The 21771-nt window shown below is 37.4% G+C and overlaps 1 protein-coding gene across 16 annotated transcripts in view; it reads right to left on the bottom strand.

The window, feature by feature from the left end:
* TRAF3 (TNF receptor associated factor 3) overlaps positions 1–21771 on the bottom strand; it is a 187872-nt gene that overhangs the window by 56748 nt on the left and 109353 nt on the right. For 9 of the 16 annotated variants that reach the window (XM_077123635.1, XM_077123637.1, XM_077123636.1 and 6 more), the window contains one exon: positions 9253–9375. The exons of the other annotated variants lie outside the window; for them this stretch is intronic. The gene's annotated coding sequence lies outside the window, so the exon portion shown is untranslated. The remainder of the gene's footprint in view (positions 1–9252; positions 9376–21771) is intronic. 16 annotated transcript variants of the gene reach the window in all.

Raw genomic sequence — 21771 nt, 5'->3', positions numbered from 1 at the left:
TCTAAATAAATGGAAAGAAATCCCATTATGGATTAGAAGACTTCAAATTGTTAAGATGGCCATAGGCCTCAAATTGATCTATAGATTCAAGGCAACCTTTAAAAAAAGAACAAAGTTTGAGGATTCTCTCTTCCTGACTGCATAATTTACAACAAACCTAAATAATGAGAACAGTGGGGTGCTGGCAATAAAGACAGACATACAGATTGATAGAATAAAATCCAGAGTCCAGAAATAAGCCCTTACATTCATGAGCAACTGATCTTTGATAAGGGTGTAAGGCTTTCGCTGGGAAAAGAACGATGTACACACTTGGCATTGGCAATCCCGTGTCTGTCTCAGAAGGGAGGAGGCTCTGCTTTTGACTTTCTCATCCCAGTTCCTCACTCCTGCCTCTTTTCCCTCCCAGGCATCCACTCCCTAGCACTCAGGCACTAACAGTACTGTTTCAGGGAGGACAGTCGGCGGATGGGTTCTAAGACCTCCCTGGCAGGTATTCTTTCTCGCCTTTCAAAAAAAGTACATAATGTGATATGTGACACACACAAAAGTTCATGTGCAATACATATGCAAGGTATGAAGTACAACAAGGAAATGAATTCCAGAACCTAAGACCCGCAGAATGTCCAGAATCTCCGTGTGCTCCTTCCTCAGCCTATCCCCTCCTGCTTCTCCGCAAATGTAACCACAAAGCAATAACACTTTGTGTTCATTACTCTCTTGCTATCATACATATCCTTTTCCATAAACAATACAGATAGATATGTTTTTGCTTGTTTTTGAATTTCATAAAAATGAAACCACACGTAGTCCTCTGGGACTTCCTTTCACCATCAGTATCATAAATATTTATCTATGTTTGTGGAGTGTAGATATGCTCCATTCACTTTTGCTACTTTATAAAATTTTCCAATGCACTCATATGTTTTCTTATTGCAGTGTCCCCCCATTTCTGCCATCAGTCACAGTGCTGCTCTGGACATGTTGGCACACGCTGTCTGGGCACACACTGAGATATGAGATATGCTCTAGAACATATACCTGCAGACAGGTTAATCGCCTAAGCGCTGTGGGCCACATTGTTGCCTGGAAGGCCTTTGAGTCAAGAATGCCTGCTATATTTTTAAAGGATTATAAAAATAAACAAAACAAATAAGAACACATGACAGAGACAGTGTGTGGTCCACAAAGTCTAAAATATTTGCTATCTTTCCTTTTACAAGAAAAAACTTGCCAACCCCTGTCCTGGACTCCACATCTAGAGTGGGGAGGAACTGCTGGTTTTCAGGTTATAGAAGGTCCAACTGTACAAGCTAGTGCTCCACACTGTTCTGTCACATAAGTGACACTATCAAGCATATTTTCACACACATAATGGGAGTTCCCAAAGGAGAAGAGAAAAAGGGGCAAAAACAATACCTGAGATATAATGGCCAAAAACTTCCCAAATTTGATGAAAAACGTTGTTCTGCACATCCAAGAAACTCAATGAACTTCAAGTAGGATAAACTCCAAGAGAGCCACATAAAAACACATAATCAAACTTTTGAAAGACAAAGACAATCCTGAAAGCAGTGAGAGCGGCAACTTATCACATAAAAGAGAGCCTCAAAAAGATGAATACATGATTTTTCATCAGAACCCATGGAGGCCAAGAGGCACTGGAATAACATACTCAAACTGCTGAAAGAAAAACACTATCAACCAAGAATTTGACATCCAGTCATTCATTAAAAAAAAGGAGGAGAAATGAAGACATTCCCAGATAAACTGAGAGAGGTGGTCAGTAGAAATACTCTATAAGAAATACTAAAAGGAGTCCTTCAGGCTGAAATGATAGGACCGTGGTCAGTATTAAAATGAAAAAATAAAGAACACCAGAAAAGGTAACTATATGGGCAAATATAAAAGTTAGTATTAGCAGTTAGAAGGAAAAATCTGAAATAGTGGAATGGTAACCCATAACAAACTCTGAAATCTGTTCTGGAACTGCCTGTTGAAGTGTACTTTGAAAATCACTACTTTTTCTTTGTTTGTATATATGTTACATTAACAATAAAAAAAGTTTAAATGTGCTTTAAAAAGTCAATGTATTTTTTGTTTGTAATTCCTTTTTTCCTATCTGATATAAAAGGCAAGTATATAAACAATAATTATAAATCTAAACTGATTTGCAAACAATATATAAAGATGTAATTTGTGACAATAACAGCATAAAGGGGGCAGGTGGATAGAGCTATACAGAAAGAAAGCTTTTATACACTATGAAAATTAAGTTACATGAATCCATACTAGATTTTTACATATTAAGATGCTAACGGTAATCCCCAGGATAAAAACTAAAAAACAGACCTAAAAATATATAATAAAAGAAACAAGGGAACTAAAATGGAGCACTGGAAATATCTATTTAACACAAATGAAGACAGCAATGGAGGATTTGAGGAGCAAAAAAGATAAAACTTTTTAGAACTAGTTACAGTAAATGTAAATGAACTAAACTCCACCAATTAATAAGCAGAGATTGGCAAAGTGGATTTAAAAATCATGATCTACAACAGACTTACTTTAGATTCAAAGACACAAACAGATTGAAAGTAAAAGAACAAAAAAGATACTTTATGTAAACAGTAGCCAAAGGAGAGCGAAAATAGCTATGTTTATATCAGACAAAATAGTCTTTAAGACAAAATTGGTTACAAGTGACAAGAAGAACATTATATAATGATATTAGGGTCACTCCATAAAGAAGATACAATAATTATAAACATATATCCACCCAACAACAGAGCCCAAAAATAAACAAAGTAAAAACTGATAGGAATAGACACTTCAACATTAATAGCTGAGGGACTTTAATACTCTCTGTTCAATAATAGACAGAAAAACTAGAGAAAAAAATCATTAAGAAAATAGAAGCCTTGAACAACAGTATAACCAACTAGACTTAGCAGACACATGCAGCAGCAGAATATACATCCCTCTCAAGTGCACACAGAACATTCTCCAGGATAGACCACAGTGAGGCCACAAAACAAGTCTCAATAAATTTTAAAAGAATGACATAATACAAAAGATGCTCTCCAATCACAAGGGGAATGAAATTAGAAATCAGTAACAGAAGGAACCTGGAAAGTCTGAAAATATACGGAAATATTTTCCCTTTCCTAAGTGGGTCAAACAATAAGTCAAAGAAGAAATTGAAGGGAAATTAGAAAATGCTTTGAAATAAATGAAAATGCAAACACTACACACCAAAGTAGTGAAAGTAGTGCTCAGAAAGCATTTTATTGCTATAAATAATGACATTAAGAAAAGAAAGATCTCTCTATATATCTCAATAACCCAAACTTCCACCTTAAGAAACTAATAAAGAGCAAAAACTAAACCCAGTGCAAGGAACAAAAGAAAAAATAAATTGGGTTTAATTAAAACTAAAAACTTTTGTATATCAAAGGACATGATCAAGAAAGTGAAAAGACAACTCACAGAATGGAAGAAAATATGTGCAAACCATATAATTCTAAAGGTTGAGTATACAGAATAGATGAAGAATACATAACTCAATAAGAAGACCAACAACCCAATAAAAAATTGGCAAAGGACTTGTGAAAAATGGTCAATAAGCACACAGAAAGGTGCTCAATATCATTCAACATTAGAGAAATGCAAATTAAAACCACAATGAGGTATACTTTACTTTATACACACTAGTACAGCCATAATTTTTTTTTTTTTTTTTTGTATAGGCAGGCACCAGAAATCAAATCTGAGTCTCCAGCATGACGGGTGAGCTTCAACTGCCGAGCCACCATGGCCTGCCCTATAATTTATTTTTAAAGGAAAATAAATGTTGGCAAGGATGTAGAGGATCTGGAACCCTCATACAGTGCTAGTGGAAATGTAAAATGGTACAGCCACTGTAGAAAACCGTTTGGTAGTTTCTTAAAATATCAAACAAAAACGTATACACAGATGTTTACAGCAGCATTATTCATAATAGCCAAAAAATGGAAGTAACCCAAATATCTATCAGGTAATGGGTACATAAACAAAATTTAGTTTATCCATATGATGGAATATTATTCAGCCATAAAAAGAAATGATGTACCGACACATACTACAACATGGATACTACAACAGAATGCTACGTGAAAGAAGACAAAAGGTCACATATTATATACTTCCATATATATGAAACGTCCAGAATAGACAAAACCACAGAAACAGAGGAGTTGCAGGGGGCTACTAGTGAAGAGGGATTGGGCAATGAGTACAGGATTTCTTTTGGGGTGATGAAAATGTTCTGAAATTTGACAGTGATGGTGACTCTGCAACAGTACTGTGAAAATACTAGAACCACTGAATTGTGCACTTTAAATGGTTAAAATGGTGTATTTTATATTATGTGAATTTGTTTTAATAATTCATAATTTTTAAAAACTAGAAATCAAAAAGTCTAATAAAGGAGAGACATTCAGAGCCTTCTCCTCATTATACACAGCCAGGTAACCACCCCTCACCAAACTCAAAGAGCAATAATAATAGAAAAAAAAATGACCAGCACATTTGCGCCTAATGTAATATGTTTGTTCAAATTTATATGTAAAATGTAATATGTTTATTCAAAATCCAAAGAACTTCATATTGTCATAACTAAGTATTTTACTAGAAGAGTGAAGAAGAATAAAGCTATCAGAAGGCAATGAAAAGCTAAACTTGAAGGAATAATATTTTCAACCAAATGCAGTGAAATAAAAGTCAAGTGGCAAAGAAGATAATGGCTGAAATCAATCAAGGATCAGAAGGACTGGTGGCACAGACTATAGGGGGTCACAATTGGAGCCAGCCATACCTTGACCTCAGGCACCTAAGTGATGTCTACTACAAGTACAATTCCAAAGGAAAAAGCAGGTACAAAGGCCCCCAAACAGAAAATCAATTTACATATAAAGCTCCTCAGTTCTTATTACAGTTCTCTAAAACAGACCTATAAAATTGAAAGCAAGAATACCAGCAGGCTGAATTTTCCTAAAATACTTGACAGTAATTTCTTGTCTGCGACTCTATCTTGTTTTCATATCCAGCCAGGAATTCCTCTTGTGTTTCACATGTAGGCTGATTGCCAGAAGAGGTGATAAATTGGCAAAGTTATATCTTTGGACCATTCAAAAATTGAAAATTGTAGAAATCCTTGAGTAGATTTCTTGATTTAAATATAAATACCTTTATTTTACTTGCTATTATATATATGTAGGCTTAAAAATAGTGAAATTCTACCTTTATCCTAAAATGTAGATGTATCAAATATAAATTTATGAAATTCCACAGAACTTAAAATTATTATGTTGCTGATGAAAATTATGCAAATTAAGTCAAATGTATTAAAGAGATGGCGATGGAGGCAGCTTTAAAGGGACTTGCTGACTAACATTTAATAACCTAATTTAGGGAAGAACTGCAGAGGCTCAGAGGCCCAGAGACTGAGCACATGTGCCTCTGGTTAGCATGGCAAGTCAGACATGGGAGGTGGCTGCAGGGCCATGCCAATACCTCACCTTCATTTGAGCAAGGGATTTGGAAAGAGAATGTTGGCTGCCACCCACAGAGTGAAGTATTTATTGCTGAATAGTAACAACAGATGAATTTAAGCAAACAGAGGGCAGAGGAAACCACAAAAAGGAAAATCATGTGACTAAGAAATGACACCTAATTTGGTATACTCTGAGGAGCTAAGGAGGAGCCATGACCAGAAAATATCCAAAAGCAGTGGCCTTGGGGCTGGTTGTCCCAGGCCCATACACCCAAGGACCACCAGACTCACCACAAATCTGCATTCTTGGCTCTCATATTCCAATCTCAGTTCCCTCTGAGTAGAATTATTACTACATTATTACATTATTTACAATTTGTTACATTTTAGGCATAAGTTTGTTATATTTTGAGGCCATATTTAACTCAAAGGAAAGAAAAATCTCTCATTTAATTCCGTGAGAAAATAGCTCATAAAATTTTGGTTAGCAACTACTCAGGAAGCCTCGCTCTCACAGTTGAGACAACTCTGTATTGAGAAGCACAGTAGAGCTGGGCTGGGATCCTTTCCACTTGCCTCTATACCTCCATTCCTCTAATGATTTATTTTATGTTCTATACCTCTGTAATTTATTGAGCTACAGTCTAATTGCAGATTAGAAACTGGAAACAAAAGCACATCTGCTGACAAAAGAGTGTTCCAAGAGCTGGAAAGCCCAGTGAAAACCAAAAACGGGAAATCTCAGATAAGGAAAATGGCTAATGTCAATAAGAAAGACTAAACAAAATGTACATGCAGAAAAAAAAACTAAACCTCATCTCAGCAGGGACACTACAAGCATCATCCAAGGGAGGCCAATAAAGGAGAAGGTCATAAACAAACAGGTGTGTTCTGTTTATACAAACATTTTCTGGAAATCATATTCATGCATAGCTTTCCACACACTGACTCTTTTCATGACACGTGATGCCACATGTTCTGTTGTAGAGGAGGACATGGCTAACAAATCTGCAGATCATAATCACACATGAAAAGCCCCACTCAGGGGTATATGTGTGTGAGAGTGAGAGAGATAGACAGGCAGATAACTAGAAAAGAACCGGATTAAATCAAAGTATAGAACTTGGTCTTAAAATTAGGAAAAGGATAGCTATTATAACCCAGCACTGCCTACATCCCTTGGTAACTATGATTTAGGGTTTTCTGAAATAATTCATTTAACCCTACTATGTGCTGAAAGGCTGTACCTGTTTCAGGCCTAGGCCTAGGGTATTTCTTCTGGAAAGGAAGGAGGAGGAGGCGCCCAGGGCTGAGGCCCCTTGCTCAGTGCCCTTGACCTGAGAGAGTGGGTAGCATATTTCCAGGTGGATGCTGCTTTTGGGCCAAACTCACTAAGCTGGACTCGAGGCCCCCAGGCTACATGAGGGAGCAAGATGCAGTAAGTGTGATCAGGTTTATTTTTCTGAAGCTTTAAATTTACTTGAAGATATGAATGAAAAGCATAAAACATGGTATATTAAGGGGTGGATTACAATGTTTAAATACAACTTTAGAACAAAACATAAGATTTTGAAAAGTGTTGGTTCTTATCTTTGTGCTCCATCCAATCTCTTTTGCAGATTCACCAATTTAACCTGTTGTTTTAGAGGTAGGAGCTGACCAACAACAAAACATAAGAAAAAAAGGATAGGGAGCTGGAATACTTACCCTTAAGAGACATCAACCAACTGCAATTGTTTGGACTTATTCCAAACAAACTGTAAAATACTGAGACTACTGGGGAAAACTGACTGGTATGTGATGGCACTGTGATTTTAGATGAAATTTTAAAAAGCAGTTCTCTTTGTATTTTTCAATGGACAAAAAAAATAGCTATATATTAAATCTCACTTAGTGCGCAAACATTTCAAACCCATTTTATGTTCATTTTAATGTTCCTAATGTGTTAAAGAGTTTTAAATTTCAAGTACAAAATGCTACCCAATCACAAACTAGAAGGTAAAACATAAGGCATTTTAAAAATGCTTATTTGGCACAAAATTTATATTTTGACTAGTGCATTTCGTAATATAACTTCTGTAGACAGCTTAATTGAACACCATAAGTATATTGAACCTTGAGTAGGATATGAGATTTTGTTGGTTTGTCCAGAGTGATGTCCCGATAAATCCCAGACTGATTTGAACAGCGAATAAGTATTTGCCAAGTCCCCTTCAGGGAATGGTGAGAAAGGGAAGAAATTCAACTTCCCCAAGTTGAATTCTTGATATTCTCACAAGCAGTGTGGACAACCAAAGCTATAGGCTGAGCCTCCAGTCTTGGGGTTTGTTCATACGAAACTTAACCCCACAAAGGATAGGTCAAGCCTACTTAAAATTAGGCCTAAGAGTCACCCCCAAGAGAACCTCTTTTGTTGCTCAGCTGTGGCCTCTCTCTCCAGCCAACACAACAAGCAAACTCACCACCCTCCCCGTCTACATGGGACATGAATTGCAAGGGTGTGGACTTTCCTGGCAATGTGGGACAGAAATCCTAGAATGAGACTCAGCATCAAGGGATTGAGAAAACCCCTAGAATTAGCTGAGACTCAGCATCAGGGGATTGAGAAAACCTCGACCAAAAGGGGGAAGAGTGAAATGAGACAAAATAAAGCGTCAATGGCTGAGAGATTCCAAACAGAGTCAAGAGGTTATCCTGGAGGTTATTCTTACGCATTAAATAGATATCACCTTGTTAGTTAAGATGTAGTGGAGAGGCTAGAGGGAACTACCTGAAAATGTAGAGCTGTGTTCCAGTAGCCATGTTTCTTGAAGATGACTGTATAATGATACAGCTTTTACAATATGACGGTGTGATTGTGAAAACCTTGTGTATGATGCTCCTTTTATCTACCTTGTCAACAGACGAGTAGAACATATGGAATAAAAATAAATAATAGGGGGAACAAATGTTAAATAAATTTAGTTTGAAATGCTAGTGATCAATGAAAGGGAGGGGAAAGGGGTATGGTATGTAAACTTTTTTTTCTGTTTTTGTTTTATTTTCCTGTTGTCTTTTTTATTTCTTTTTCTGAATTGATGCAAATGTTCTGGGAAATTATCATGATGATGAATATGCAACTATGTGATGATATTGTGAATTACTGATTATATATGTAGAACGGAATGATCAAAAGTTAGGAATATTTGTGTTTGGTGTTTTTTGGTTATTTAAAAAAAATGAAAAAATTAAATAAAAAAACATAAGGCATTTTGTTTCCCTTAAAACTCTTTAGAAAAGATAGTTATAGAGCAAACGGTTCTTGTATCAAAAGACACAGCACTCTGCCAAATCAAGTGTCTTCAAGGCAGTGGGCACCCTTCTAGGGAAGGGAGGGTCGAGAGCTCTTAGATGGTGGGCCTATGGAAGCAGAGACACAGGACACTCTTCTTTGTTTACAAAAATATATTAATGATTACTGGATCATCAGGTGTAATGTCTATTACTCTCAAAGTTAAATGCTGGTTGAAAAAATGAAAATAAAAATGAGATCAGACACAACCCCAAATACAGTGCTATGTATGTAGAAGGTCTTCAGATATATCTGTTGAAGAATAAAATTGCAAAAGCCAAAAATGAGCAAGTTCACAATGTTTCTGAAGTGAATTACTTTTATGCAAAGCAAAATGTAACAGCTTAAGAAAGAAAGTGATGCAAATTATAATTTTATAGTGGCATACCTGTGTGTCATATGTTGTAAGAAGATATCTCTAAACTTGATCAGAGAGTGAGGCTTCAATGATGACAGAAGAAAAGCAGTGCCAATATTTTCCCTCTTCAAATAATGTAGTGGAGTCCCTTATCTAGGAAATAAACACAATACTCAGTCAACTCCTTATCCAGAAATTTTTTAAAATAGTGGGCTTTGGTGGTTTGTGTTTATCAAGGAATTTGTTCATATTGTTTAAATTGTCAAATTTATTGGCATAAAATCACTCATAATATTCTTAGTATTCTTTCAGTGTCTGTAGGATCTATAGCAATATTCACTTTCTCATTGCTGATACTGGCAATTAATTTTTCTTTTTGTCCCTGATCAGAGATTTTTCTGAATATAATATGTATCTTTAACTTATTGGTTTACCTTCAAATAACATTATACTATCTCAAGTAAAGAATCTTAAAAGAAATGCAATTCCATTTCTTCCCTCTCATCTGCTGTGCTATTTTTGTCTTTAATATTCCTCTACAAGTATTATAAATACCACAATACTTCTTTCTTGTATGCTGTATGGCTGGGGTCACATTTCATTCTTTTTCTTGTGAGTGTCCCATTTTTGCAGCATCATTTGTTGGTTGGTTTATTTGTTTTTGGGAAGTGCATGAGCCGGGAATCAAAGCCAGGTCTCCCACATGGCAGGTGAGAATTTTACCACTGAACTACCCTCACATCCCCCACAATACATTTTTTAAAAGCAGTTTTACTGAGATAAATTTACATACCATACAATCCATCTGAAGTGTATAATGTCTTCTAGTATATTCACAGAGTTGTGCATTCATCACCACACTCAATTCTAGAATATATTCATCCTGAAGGGGATTCACTACATTATACAGTCCAGTGTTCCATCTTCTGACTTTCCTTCTAGTGACATACACAACCCTAAACTTCCCCTTTCAACCACAATCGCACCCACATATCATCGCTGTTAGTTACACTCACTGTAATATGCTCCTATCACCCCTATCCATCTCCAAACATTTATAACCAGCCTTATTACACATTATGCACAAATTAAGCATCAGCTCCCATCCTCGGCCCTCATTCTATCTTCTTGTGACCTATGTTCTAGATATTAACCCCACGAGTTTTCTAGCTATATTTAGTCCATATTGGTAAGGTCATACACTATTTGCCCTCTTGTGTCTAACTTATTCATTCATTATAATATCCTCAAGGTTCATCCATGTAGGCACATGTGTCATGACTTCACTTCTTCTTATAGCTGCATAATACTCCATCACGTGTACATACCACATTTTATTTATCCATTCATCAGTTGATGGACACTTGCATTGTTTCCATCTTTTGACAATTGTAAATAATGCAGCTATGCACAGTGGTATGAGATGCCTGTTTACATCCCTGGTTTCAGTTCTTCTTGGTATATATAACTAGTAGTGGGATTGCTGGATCACATGGCAGTTCTATACTTATCTTCCTGAGGAACAATCAAACTATCTTCCACAGCAACTGTACCATTCCACAGTCCCACAATTTTTAAAAGGAGTTTTACTGAGATAAATTTACATACGATACAATCCATCTGAAGTGTACAATCAATGTTTTCTATTATATTCAGAGTTGTGCATTCATCACCACACTCAATTCAGTGCACAAATGTTGTATTTCTTTATATCCTCTACAACACTTGCAGTTCTTTTTTTTTTTAACAGTGGCGCTTCTAGTAGGTATAAAATAGTATTTCACTGTAGTTTTGATTTGCATTTCCCTAAGAGCTAGTGATATTGAGCATCTTTTCACGTGCTTTTTAGGTATTTGGAAATCCTCTCCAGAAAAATATCTATTCAAATCTTTTATATCTGTCTTTAATTGGGTTGTCTTTTTATCATTGAGTTGGAGGATCTCTTTATATATCTTGAATACCGAACCATTATCAGATATGTGGTTTCCAAATACTTTCTCCCAAAGAGTAGGCTGCCGTTTCACCTTCTTGTCAAAGTCCCTTGAAGCACAAAAGTGTTCAATTCTGTTGTGGTCCCATTTATTTATTTTTTTCTTTCGCTGTTTGTGCTTTGGGCATAAGGTCTAAGTAACCCCTTCTACCACAAGATCTTGAAAATGCTTCCCAGCATTTACTTCTAAGAGTTTTATTGTTCTGGCTTTTATATTTAGGTCCTTGATCCATTTTTTTTTTGATGCTATCTTTTTTTTTTTTTTATTAATTAACGGAAAAAAAGGAATTAACCCAACATTTAGAAATCATACCATTCTACATATGCAATCAGTAATTCTTAACATCATCACATAGATGCACGTTCATCGTTTCTTAGTACATTTGCATCGGTTTAGAAGAACTAGCAACACAACCGAAAAAGATATAGAATGTTAATATAGAGAAAAAAATAAAAGTAATAAAGGAAAAAACAAAACAAAATAAAACAAAACAAAAACCTATAGCTTGGATGCAGCTTCATTCAGTGTTTTAACACGATTACTTTACAATTAGGTATTATTGTGCTGTCCATTTTTGAGTTTTTGTATCTAGTCCTGTTGTACAGTCTGTATCCCTTCCGCTTCAATTACCCATTATCTTAGCCTGTTTCTAACTCCTGCTGGACTCTGTTACCAATGACATATTCCAAGTTTACTCTCGAATGTCGATTCACATCATTGGGACCATACAGTATTTGTCTTTTAGTTTTTGGCTAGACTCACTCAGCATAATGTTCTCTAGGTCCATCCATGTTATTACATGCTTCATAAGTTTATCCTGTCTTACAGCTGCATAATATTCCATCGTATGTATATACCACAGCTTGTTTAGCCACTCTTCTGTTGATGGACATTTTGGCTGTTTCCATCTCTTTGCAATTGTAAATAATGCTGCTATAAACATTGGTGTGCAAATGTCCGTTTGTGTCTTTGCCGTCAAGTCCTTTGAGTAGATTCCCAGCAATGGTATTGCTGGGTTGTATGGCAATTCTATATTCAGCTTTTTGAGGAACCGCCAAACTGCCTTCCACAGTGGTTGCACCATTTGACATTCCCACCAACAGTGGAAAAGTGTGCCTCTTTCTCCGCATGCTCTCCAGCACTTGTCATTTTCTGTTTTGTTGATAACGGCCATTCTGGTGGGTGTGAGATGATATCTCCTTGTGGTTTTGATTTGCATTTCTCTAATGGCCAGGGATATTGAGCATTTCTTCATGTGCCTCTTGGCCATCCGTATTTCCTCTTCTGGTAGGTGTCTGTTCAAGTCTTTTTCCCATTTTGTAATTGGGTTGGCTGTCTTTTTGTTGTTGAGTTGAACAATCTCTTTATAAATTCTGGACACTAGACCTTTATCTGATATGTCATTTCCAAATATTGTCTCCCATTTTGTAGGCTGTCTTTCTACTTTCTTGATGAAGTTCTTTGATGCACAAAAGTGTTTAATTTTGAGGAGTTCCCATTTATTTATTTCCTTCTTCAGTGCTCTTGCTTTAGGTTTAAGGTCCATAAAACTGCCTCCAATTGTAAGATTCATAAGATACCTCCCTACATCTTCCTCTGTTTTATGGTCTTAGACCTAATGTTTAGATCTTTGACACATTTTGAGTTAACTTTTGTGTAGGGTGTGAGATATGGGTCTTCTTTCATTCTTTTGCATATGGATATCCAGTTCTCTAGGCACCATTTATTGAAGAGACTGTTCTGTCCCAGGTGAGTTGGCTTGACTGCCTTATCAAAGATCAAATGTCCATAGATGAGAGGGTCTATATCTGAGCACTCTATTCGATTCCATTGGTCGATATATCTATCTTTATGCCAATACCATGCTGTTTTGACCACTGTGGCTTCATAATATGCCTTAAAGTCCGGCATCACGAGACCTCCAGCTTCGTTTTTTTTCCTCAAGATGTTTTTAGCAATTCGGGGCACCCTGCCCTTCCAGATAAATTTGCTTATTGGTTTTTCTATTTCTGAAAAATAAGTTGTTGGGATTTTGATTGGTATTGCATTGAATCTGTAAATCAATTTAGGTAGGATTGACATCTTAACTATATTTAGTCTTCCAATCCATGAACATGGTATGCCCTTCCATCTATTTAGGTCTTCTGTGATTTCTTTTAGTAGTTTTTTGTAGTTTTCTTTACATAGGTTTTTTGGTCTCTTTAGTTAAATTTATTCCTAGGTATTTTATTCTTTTAGTTGCAATTGTAAATGGGATTCGTTTCTTGATTTCCCCCTCCGCTTGTTCATTGCTAGTGTATAGAAATGCTACAGATTTTTGAATGTTGATCTTGTAACCTGCTACTTTGCTTTACTCATTTATTAGTTTTAGTAGTTTTGTTGTGGATTTTTCCGGGTTTTTGACGTATAGTATCATATCGTCTGCACAGTGATAGTTTTACTTCTTCTTTTCCAATTTTGATGCCTTGTATTTCCTTTTCTTGTCTAATTGCTCTGGCTAGAACCTCCAACACAATGTTGAATAATAGTGGTGATAGTGGACATCCTTGTCTTGTTCCTGATCTTAGGGGGAACGTTTTCAATTTTTCCCCATTGAGGATGATATTAGCTGTGGGTTTTTCATGTATTCCCTCTATCATTTTAAGGAAGTTCCCTTGTATTCCTATCCTTTGAAGTGTTTTCAACAGGAAAGGATGTTGAATCTTGTCAAACGCCTTCTCTGCATCAATTGAGATGATCATGTGATTTTTCTGCTTTGATTTGTTGATATGGTGTATTACATTAATTGATTTTCTTATGTTGAACCATCCTTGCATACCTGGGATGAATCCTACTTGGTCATGATGTATAATTCTTTTAATGTGTTGTTGGATACGATTTGCTAGAATTTTATTGAGGATTTTTGCATCTATATTCATTAGAGAGATTGTTTTGTAATATTTTTGCCTGGTTTTGGTATGAGGGTGATGCTGGCTTCATAGAATGAATTAGGTAGTTTTCCCTCCACTTCGATTTTTTTGAAGAGTTTGAGGAGAGTTGGTACTAATTCTTTCTGGAATGTTTGATAGAATTCACATGTGAAGCCGTCTGGTCCTGGACTTTTCTTTTTAGGAAGCTTTTGAATGACTAATTCAATTTCTTTACTTGTGATTGGTTTGTTGAGGTCATCTATTTCTTCTTGAGTCAAAGTTGGTTGTTCATGTCTTTCCAGGAACCCGTCCATTTCATCTAAATTGTTGTATTTATTAGCGTAAAGTTGTTCATAGTATCCTGTTATTACCTCCTTTATTTCTGTGAGGTCAGTAGTTATGTCTCCTCTTCCATTTCTGATCTTATTTATTTGCATCCTCTCTCTTCTTCTTTTTGTCAATCTTGCTAAGGGCCCATCAATCTTATTGATTTTCTCATAGAACCAACTTCTGGTCTTAGTGATTTTCTCTATTGTTTTCATGTTTTCAATTTCATTTATTTCTGCTCTAATCTTTGTTATTTCTTTCCTTTTGCTTGCTTTGGGATTAGTTTGCTGTTCTTTCTCCAGTTCTTCCAAGTGGACAGTTAATTCTTGCATTTTTGCCTTTTCTTCTTTTCTGATAAAGGCATTTAGGGTAATAAATTTCCCTCTTAGCACTGCCTTTGCTGCGTCCCATAAGCTTTGAAATGTTGTGTTTTCATTTTCATTCGCCTCGAGGTATTTGCTAATTTCTCTAGCAATTTCTTCTTTGACCCACTCGTTGTTTAGGGGTGTGTTGTTGAGCCTCCACGTATTTGTGAATTTTCTGGCACTCCACCTATTATTGATTTCCAACTTCATTCCTTTATGATCCGAGAAAATGTTATGTATGATTTCAATCTTTTTAAATTTGTTAAGACTTGCTTTGTGACCCAGCATATGGTCTATCTTTGAGAATGATCCATGAGCACTTGAAAAAAAGGTGTATCCTGCTGTTGTGGGATGTAATGTCGTATAGATGTCTGTTAAGTCTAGCTCATTTATAGTAATATTCAGATTCTCTATTTCTTTATTGATCCTCTGTCTAGATGTTCTTTCCATTGATGAGAGTGGTGAATTGAAGTCTCTAACTATTATGGTATATGAGTCTATTTCCCTTTTCGGTGTTTGCAGTGTATTCCTCACGTATTTTGGGGCATTCTGGTTCGGTGCGTAAATATTTATGATTGTTATGTCTTCTTGTTGAATTGTTCCTTTTATTAGTATATAGTGTCCTTCTTTGTCTCTTTTAACTGTTTTACATTTGAAGTCTAATTTGTTGGATATTAGTATAGCCACTCCTGCTCTTTTCTGGTTGTTATTTGCATGAAATATCTTTTCCCAACCTTTCACTTTCAACACATGTTTATCTTTGGGTCTAAGATGTGTTTCCTGTAGACAGCATATGGAAGGATCCTGTTTTTTAATCCATTCTGCCAATCTATGTCTTTTGATTGGGGAATTCAATCCATTAACTTTTAATGTCATTACTGTTTGGATAATATTTTCCTCTACCATTTTGCCTTTTGTATTATATATATCATATCTGACTTTCCTTCTTTCTACACTCTTCTCCATACCTCTCTCTTCTGTCTTTTTGTATCTGACTCTAGTGCTCCCTTTAGTATTTCTTGCAGAGCTGGTCTCTTGGTCACAAATTCTCTCAGTGACTTTTTGTCTGAGAATGTTTTAATTTCTCCCTCATTTTTGAAGGATAATTTTGCTGGATATAGGAGTCTTGGTTGGCAGTTTTTCTCTTTTAGTAATTTAAATATATCATCCCACTGTCTTCTAGCTTCCATGGTTTCTGCTGAGAAATCTACACATAGTCTTATTGGGTTTCCCTTGTATGTGATGGATTGTTTTTCTCTTGCTGCTTTCAAGATCCTCTTTCTCTTTGACCTCTGACATTCTAACTAGTAAGTGTCTTGGAGAACGCCTATTTGGGTCTAATCTCTTTGGGGTGCGCTGCACTTCTTGGATCTGTAATTTTAGGTCTTTCATAAGAGTTGGGAAGTTTTCAGTGATAATTTCTTCCATTAGTTTTTCTCCTCCTTTTCCCTTCTCTTCTCCTTCTTGGACACCCACAACACTTATATTTGTGTGGTTCATATCGTCCTTGAGTTCCCTGATACCCTGTTCAAATTTTTCCATTCTTTTCCCGATAGTTTCTGTTTCTTTTTCGAATTCAGATGTTCCATCCTCCAAATCACTAATTCTATCTTCTGTCTCTTTAAATCTATCATTGTAGGTATCCATTGTTTTTTCCATCTTTTCTACTTTATCCTTCACTTCCATAAGTTCTGTGATTTGTATTTTCAGTTTTTCTTTCTTCTTTTTGTTCAGCCCATGTCTTCTTCATGTCCTCCCTCAATTTATCGATTTCGTTTTTGAAGAGGTTTTCCATTTCTGTTCGTATATTCAGCATTAGTTGTCTCAGCTCTTGTATCTCATTTGAACTATTGGTTTGTTCCTTTGACTGGGCCATATTCTCAATCTTCTGAGCGTGGACCGTTATCTTCTGCTGCTGGCGTCTGGGCATTTAGTCAGATTTCTCTGGGTGTCGGACCCAACAAGATTGTAAGGTTTTTCTGTGAAATCTCTGGGTTCTGTTTTTCTTATCCTGCCCAGTAGGTGGCGCTCGTGGCACACGTTTGTCTCACGTGTTTGGAAGGGATACCCCCGGTCACCGTTCTCCGCGGCCTGGGGATTTCCGATCCAATTCTTTCAGTTGGTTCGGGGGGCCGCGCGTGGTGGGGGCGTCAGCCGCCGCGGGTTGAGGGGTCCCTGTGGCTCCTTTATTAATTTCCCTATTGGTGTTTGGTTGGACCCAGTCCCTGCCACTGTCGGAAATTCCCTCCTCTCCCTGGAGGGGTGTCGGTCGTCGGCCGCAGCGGGCCCGGGGAATTCGCCACCGGACCAGGAAGCCACCCGCGGGGGAGGTGCGTCGGTCGCTGGCTGCCGCGGCCTGGGGAATTCGCCACCGGACCCGGAAGCTGCCCGCGGGGGAGGGCCACCGCGGCTTGGGTAGCCCTCTGATCCGAGACTCGTAACCGGTCCAGGAAGCCACCCGCAAAAGAGGGGCGCTGGCCGCCGCGGCTTGGGAAACTTGCCTCTCCGAGACTCTCAGCCGGCCCGGGAAGGAGGGAGGGAGGTGCTCCGGCCGCAACAGCTGCCTCTGTTCGGGGAGTTGCGCGCCGCTCGGGGATCTCACTGCAGCCGAGTCTCGCAGTCAGACTAGCCAGTCCAGACTGGGGTACGCTGTGAGTCCATTCCCTGCCGTGGCCCCGGGAACTGTTCTGCACTGTTTCTGTTCACCTAGTAGTTGCTCTGGAGGAGGAACTAAGACGCACATACCTTACTAAGCCCCCTTGATCCATTTTGAGTTAACTTTTGTATAAGGTATAAAATAGGGATCCTCTTTCATTCTTTTCAATATGTATATCCAATTCTCCCAGCCACATTTGTTGAAGAGACTGCTCTGTCCAGTTAGGTAGACTTTCTAGGTATAGGATTGTATCATCGCAAACAGTGAATATTTTATCACTTCCTTTTCTGTTTGGATGCCTTTTATTTCCTTCTCTCGCCTAACTGCTCTAGGTAGAACTTCTAGTTGAATAACAGTGCTGATCGTGGGCATCCTTTGTCTTATTCCTGATCTCAATGAGAAGGCTTTCAGTCTTTCACCATTGAGTATGATGCTGACAATGGGATTTTCATAAATGCCTTTTATCAAGCTGAGAAAGTTTTCTTTTATTTCTATCTTTCAAAGTGTTCTTTATCAAGAAGGGATACTTCCTGGTTGTATGCACAACTGTGTGATGATACTGTGAGCTGGTGATTGTACAGTTCATTGGTTTGTATGGTAGGTGAATATATCACAATAAAACTGCATTTGAAAAAAAAGGGATGCTGGATTTTGTCAAATGTTTTTTTCTGCATCAATTGAGATGATCATTTGGTTCTTCTCCATCAATTTATTAATGTGGTATATTACTGATTTTTTTCTTCTGTTGAACCACCCTTGCATACGTGAGATAAAACTCATATTTTTTGTATGCTATATGGCAGTGGTTCCATTTCATTCTTTTTCCATGTGAGTATCCTGTTATTGCAACACCATTTGTTGAATTTTTATTTGTTTTGTTTATTTGTTTTTTGGAGGAAGTGCATGGTTCTGGAATCGAACCCATGTTACCCATACGGCAAATGAGAATCCTACCACTGAACTACCCTCGTATCCTGGTGTATTGTTCTTTTAACGTGTAGTTGGATTTGATTTGTAAGTATTTTGTTGAGGATTTTTGCCTCTATATTCATTAGACAGACTAGTCTATAATCTTTTCTTATAGTATTTTCATCTGGTTTTGGTATTAGGGTGATGCTGGTTTCATAGAATGCGGCGGGATAGCGTTCCCACCTCTTCAATTTTCTGGAAGAGTTTCAGCAGGATTGATATTAATTTTTCTTGAAATGATTGGTAGAATTTACCTACGAAGCCATCTAGTCCTGGGCTTTTCTTTATTGGGAGATTTTTGATGGCTGTTTCAATCTCTACTTGTGATTGGTTTATAGAGATCTTCTGTTTCTTCTGGAGTCAGTGTGGGTTGTTCATGTATATCTAGAAAATCGTCCATTTCATCTAAGTTGCCTAGTTTGTTGGCATACAGTTGTTCATAGTATCTTCTTATGATCCTTTTTATTTCTTTGGGACCAGTAGCAATGACCTCCCTCTCATTTCTGATTTTATTTGCATCTTCCCTCTTTTTGTCTTTGTCAGTTCAGATAAGGGCTTGTCAATTTTGTTGATCTTTTCAAAGAACCCACTTTGGTTCTGTTAATTCTATCTACTGCTTTTTTTGCTCTCAATCTCATTTATTTCGGTTCTAATCTTTGTTTTTTCTTTCTGCTTGCTTTGTGATTCGAGTGCTGTTCTTTTTCTATTTCCTCCAGATGTGTAGTTAAGTCTTGGATATTAGCACTTTCTTTCTCTTTAATGTAGGCATTTAGGGCTTTAAATTTCCCTCTCTACACTACCTTCACTGCATCTCGTAAGTTTTGATGCACTGTGTTCTTCTTTCCATTCATCTCAAGAAATTTACTGATTTCTCTCGCAATTTATATTTGACCCTAGATAGTTTCAGAGTGTTGTTTAACCTCCATAAATTTGTGCCTTTTCCAGTCCTCCATCTGTTAACTGCCAGCTTCATTCCATGATCATTAGAAAAAATCCTTTGTATAATTTCAATCTTTTTAAATGGAGAATGATCCATGAGCACTTCAGAAGAATGCACTCTTGCTGTCTTGGAGTATACCGTTCTGTTAAAGCTTTGTAGGTTGAGTTCCTTTAACAAATTATTCAAGTTCTCTATTTCATTATTGATCCTCTAACAAGATGTTCTATTGATGTGAGTGATGTATTGATGTCTCCAACTATTACTAAAGACATCTATTTTTCCCTTCAGTTTTGCTAGTATTTGTACCTTGCATTTTGGGACCCTGGTTAGGTACATACATATTTATGACTGCTATTTCTTCTTAGTGAATTGGCCTTTTTATTAATATATAATGTCCTTCTTTGTCTCTTATAACAGCTTTGCATTTAAAATGGACTTTGTCTGATGTTAGTACAGCAATCCCAGCTTTTTTTTTTTTTTTTTGGATACTGTTTGCATGGGGTATCTTTTCCAGCCTTTCACTTTCAACCTACTTGTATCCTTTGGTCTCAGGTGAGTCTCTCGTAGACATCATAAAGATAGATCTTTTTTTTTTTTTTTTATCCATTCTGTCTTTTGATCAAGGATTTTACTCTATTAATATTCACTGCTATTACTGTAATGGCAGTACTTACTTCAACCATTTTATCCTTTGCCTTTTATATGGCATATCTTATCTTTGTCTCTCATTTTACCCTTTTAGTTACCCTTACTGATAATCTTAATATCTACACTTTCTTCCAAGTCTCGCTCTCCTGTCCTTTCTTTTCTGCCTACAGAACTTCCTTTAATATTCCTTGCAGGGCAGGTCTCTTGTTAACAAATTTTCTCAGCTTCTGCTTATCTGTGAATATCTTAAACACCCCCTCATTTCTGAAGGACAGTTTGGTGGATAGAGAATTCATGACTGACCATTTTTCTCTTTCAGTATCCTGAATATATCATACTACTGCATTTTTACCTCTATAATTTCTTATGAGAAATCAATGCTTAGTCTTATTGGGCATCCCTTGTATGTAATGAATCGCTTTTCTCTAGCTGCTTTCAGAATTCTTTATCTTTGGCTTCTGACATTCTGATTAGCATGTATCATGGAGTAGGTCTATTCAGATTTATTTGGTGTACGTTGCACTTCTTGGACCTCAACATCAATGCCTTTTATAAGAGTTAGAAAGTTCTCGGCCATTATTTCCTCAAATATTCCTTCAGTGCATCTCCCCTTCTCTTCTCCTTCTAGGATCCCATGACATGAATGTTTGTACTCTTCACGTTGTCAGTCAGTTCCCAGAGTTGCTGCATAATTTTTCCCATTCTTTTCTCTGTTTGTCTGTTTCAATTCAGATGCTTGCTGATTCTTTCTTTTGCCTGTTCAAATCTGCTGTTGTATGCTTCTAGTGTGTTTTAATTTCATCCGCTGTGCCTTTCATTCCCATAAGATCTATCTTTCTTTGCATGCTTTAAAATTCTTCCTTATGCTCACCCAATGTCCTTTTAATTTCCTCTATCTCTTTAGCTACTTCATTGGATTTGTTTAGGAGATCTGTTTGAACATCTTTGATTAGTTGTTCCAGATTCTGCAACTCTTCCAACTTTCTGATTTACTCCATTGACTGGGCTTTATCTTCCTGTTCCTTAATAGAGCTTATGCGGTTGCTGACACCTAGGCATCAGATCATCTTGGTGAGTTTATTCTGAAGGTTTGATTTTCTCTCTCATCAAAGCTTTTGCTGTTGATTGGATTTGTGTTAATGTTCTTTTTTTGATAATTGGTTCATTAGTATTACCTAACCAGGGTTGGGCAGGGACCCAAAAAGGGGGAGCACATCAGTTACACACGGCCCCAGGGAGAAGGTCAGGTAAAGATGCCTAAAAGCCTTTAACTGCACAACCCAAGGGTGCACTTTCCTGGCCTGCCCAGCACTTGGCCCTCTACGCACCAGTGTCTTAGAAGTCTTTCCAGAGGTGGGCTTTTCTTGCATGCCAGCAGATGGCGCCTTCTGCAACCTATTCCCCTCAGAAGGCAAGTTCTTAGCTCCCTGTCAACTCCAGACAGTAGCATAGCCATGCCAGGCAGGCAGGTTGAAACCACAGGTTGTAGCAGTGCAAATTTACCAGCCACAAACTGGCACAGTGCTAGACCATGTCCATACTGTTCTTGGGACAGTGGACCTCCATGGCCTTCTCAGTCTGCAGCTGCCCCCATTCCAGGGATCGGACACCCTGAAGCTTTCTGCCCTGAGAATGGGGGTGAGCACCCGGAGCTTGGCAAAGGGGCTTACTCACCATTTCTCACTGCAACTTTCCTGTCTCTTTATCACATGGTTTCCTGGTGCTGCACAGCTCTGTCCCTGAT

This window comes from Tamandua tetradactyla, chromosome 12 (genome assembly GCF_023851605.1).
Source record: "Tamandua tetradactyla isolate mTamTet1 chromosome 12, mTamTet1.pri, whole genome shotgun sequence".
Classification (NCBI taxonomy): Eukaryota; Metazoa; Chordata; class Mammalia; order Pilosa; family Myrmecophagidae; genus Tamandua; species Tamandua tetradactyla.
The sequence above is the reverse complement of the archived record's forward strand: the minus strand, read 5'-3'. Positions and strand labels throughout refer to the sequence as shown.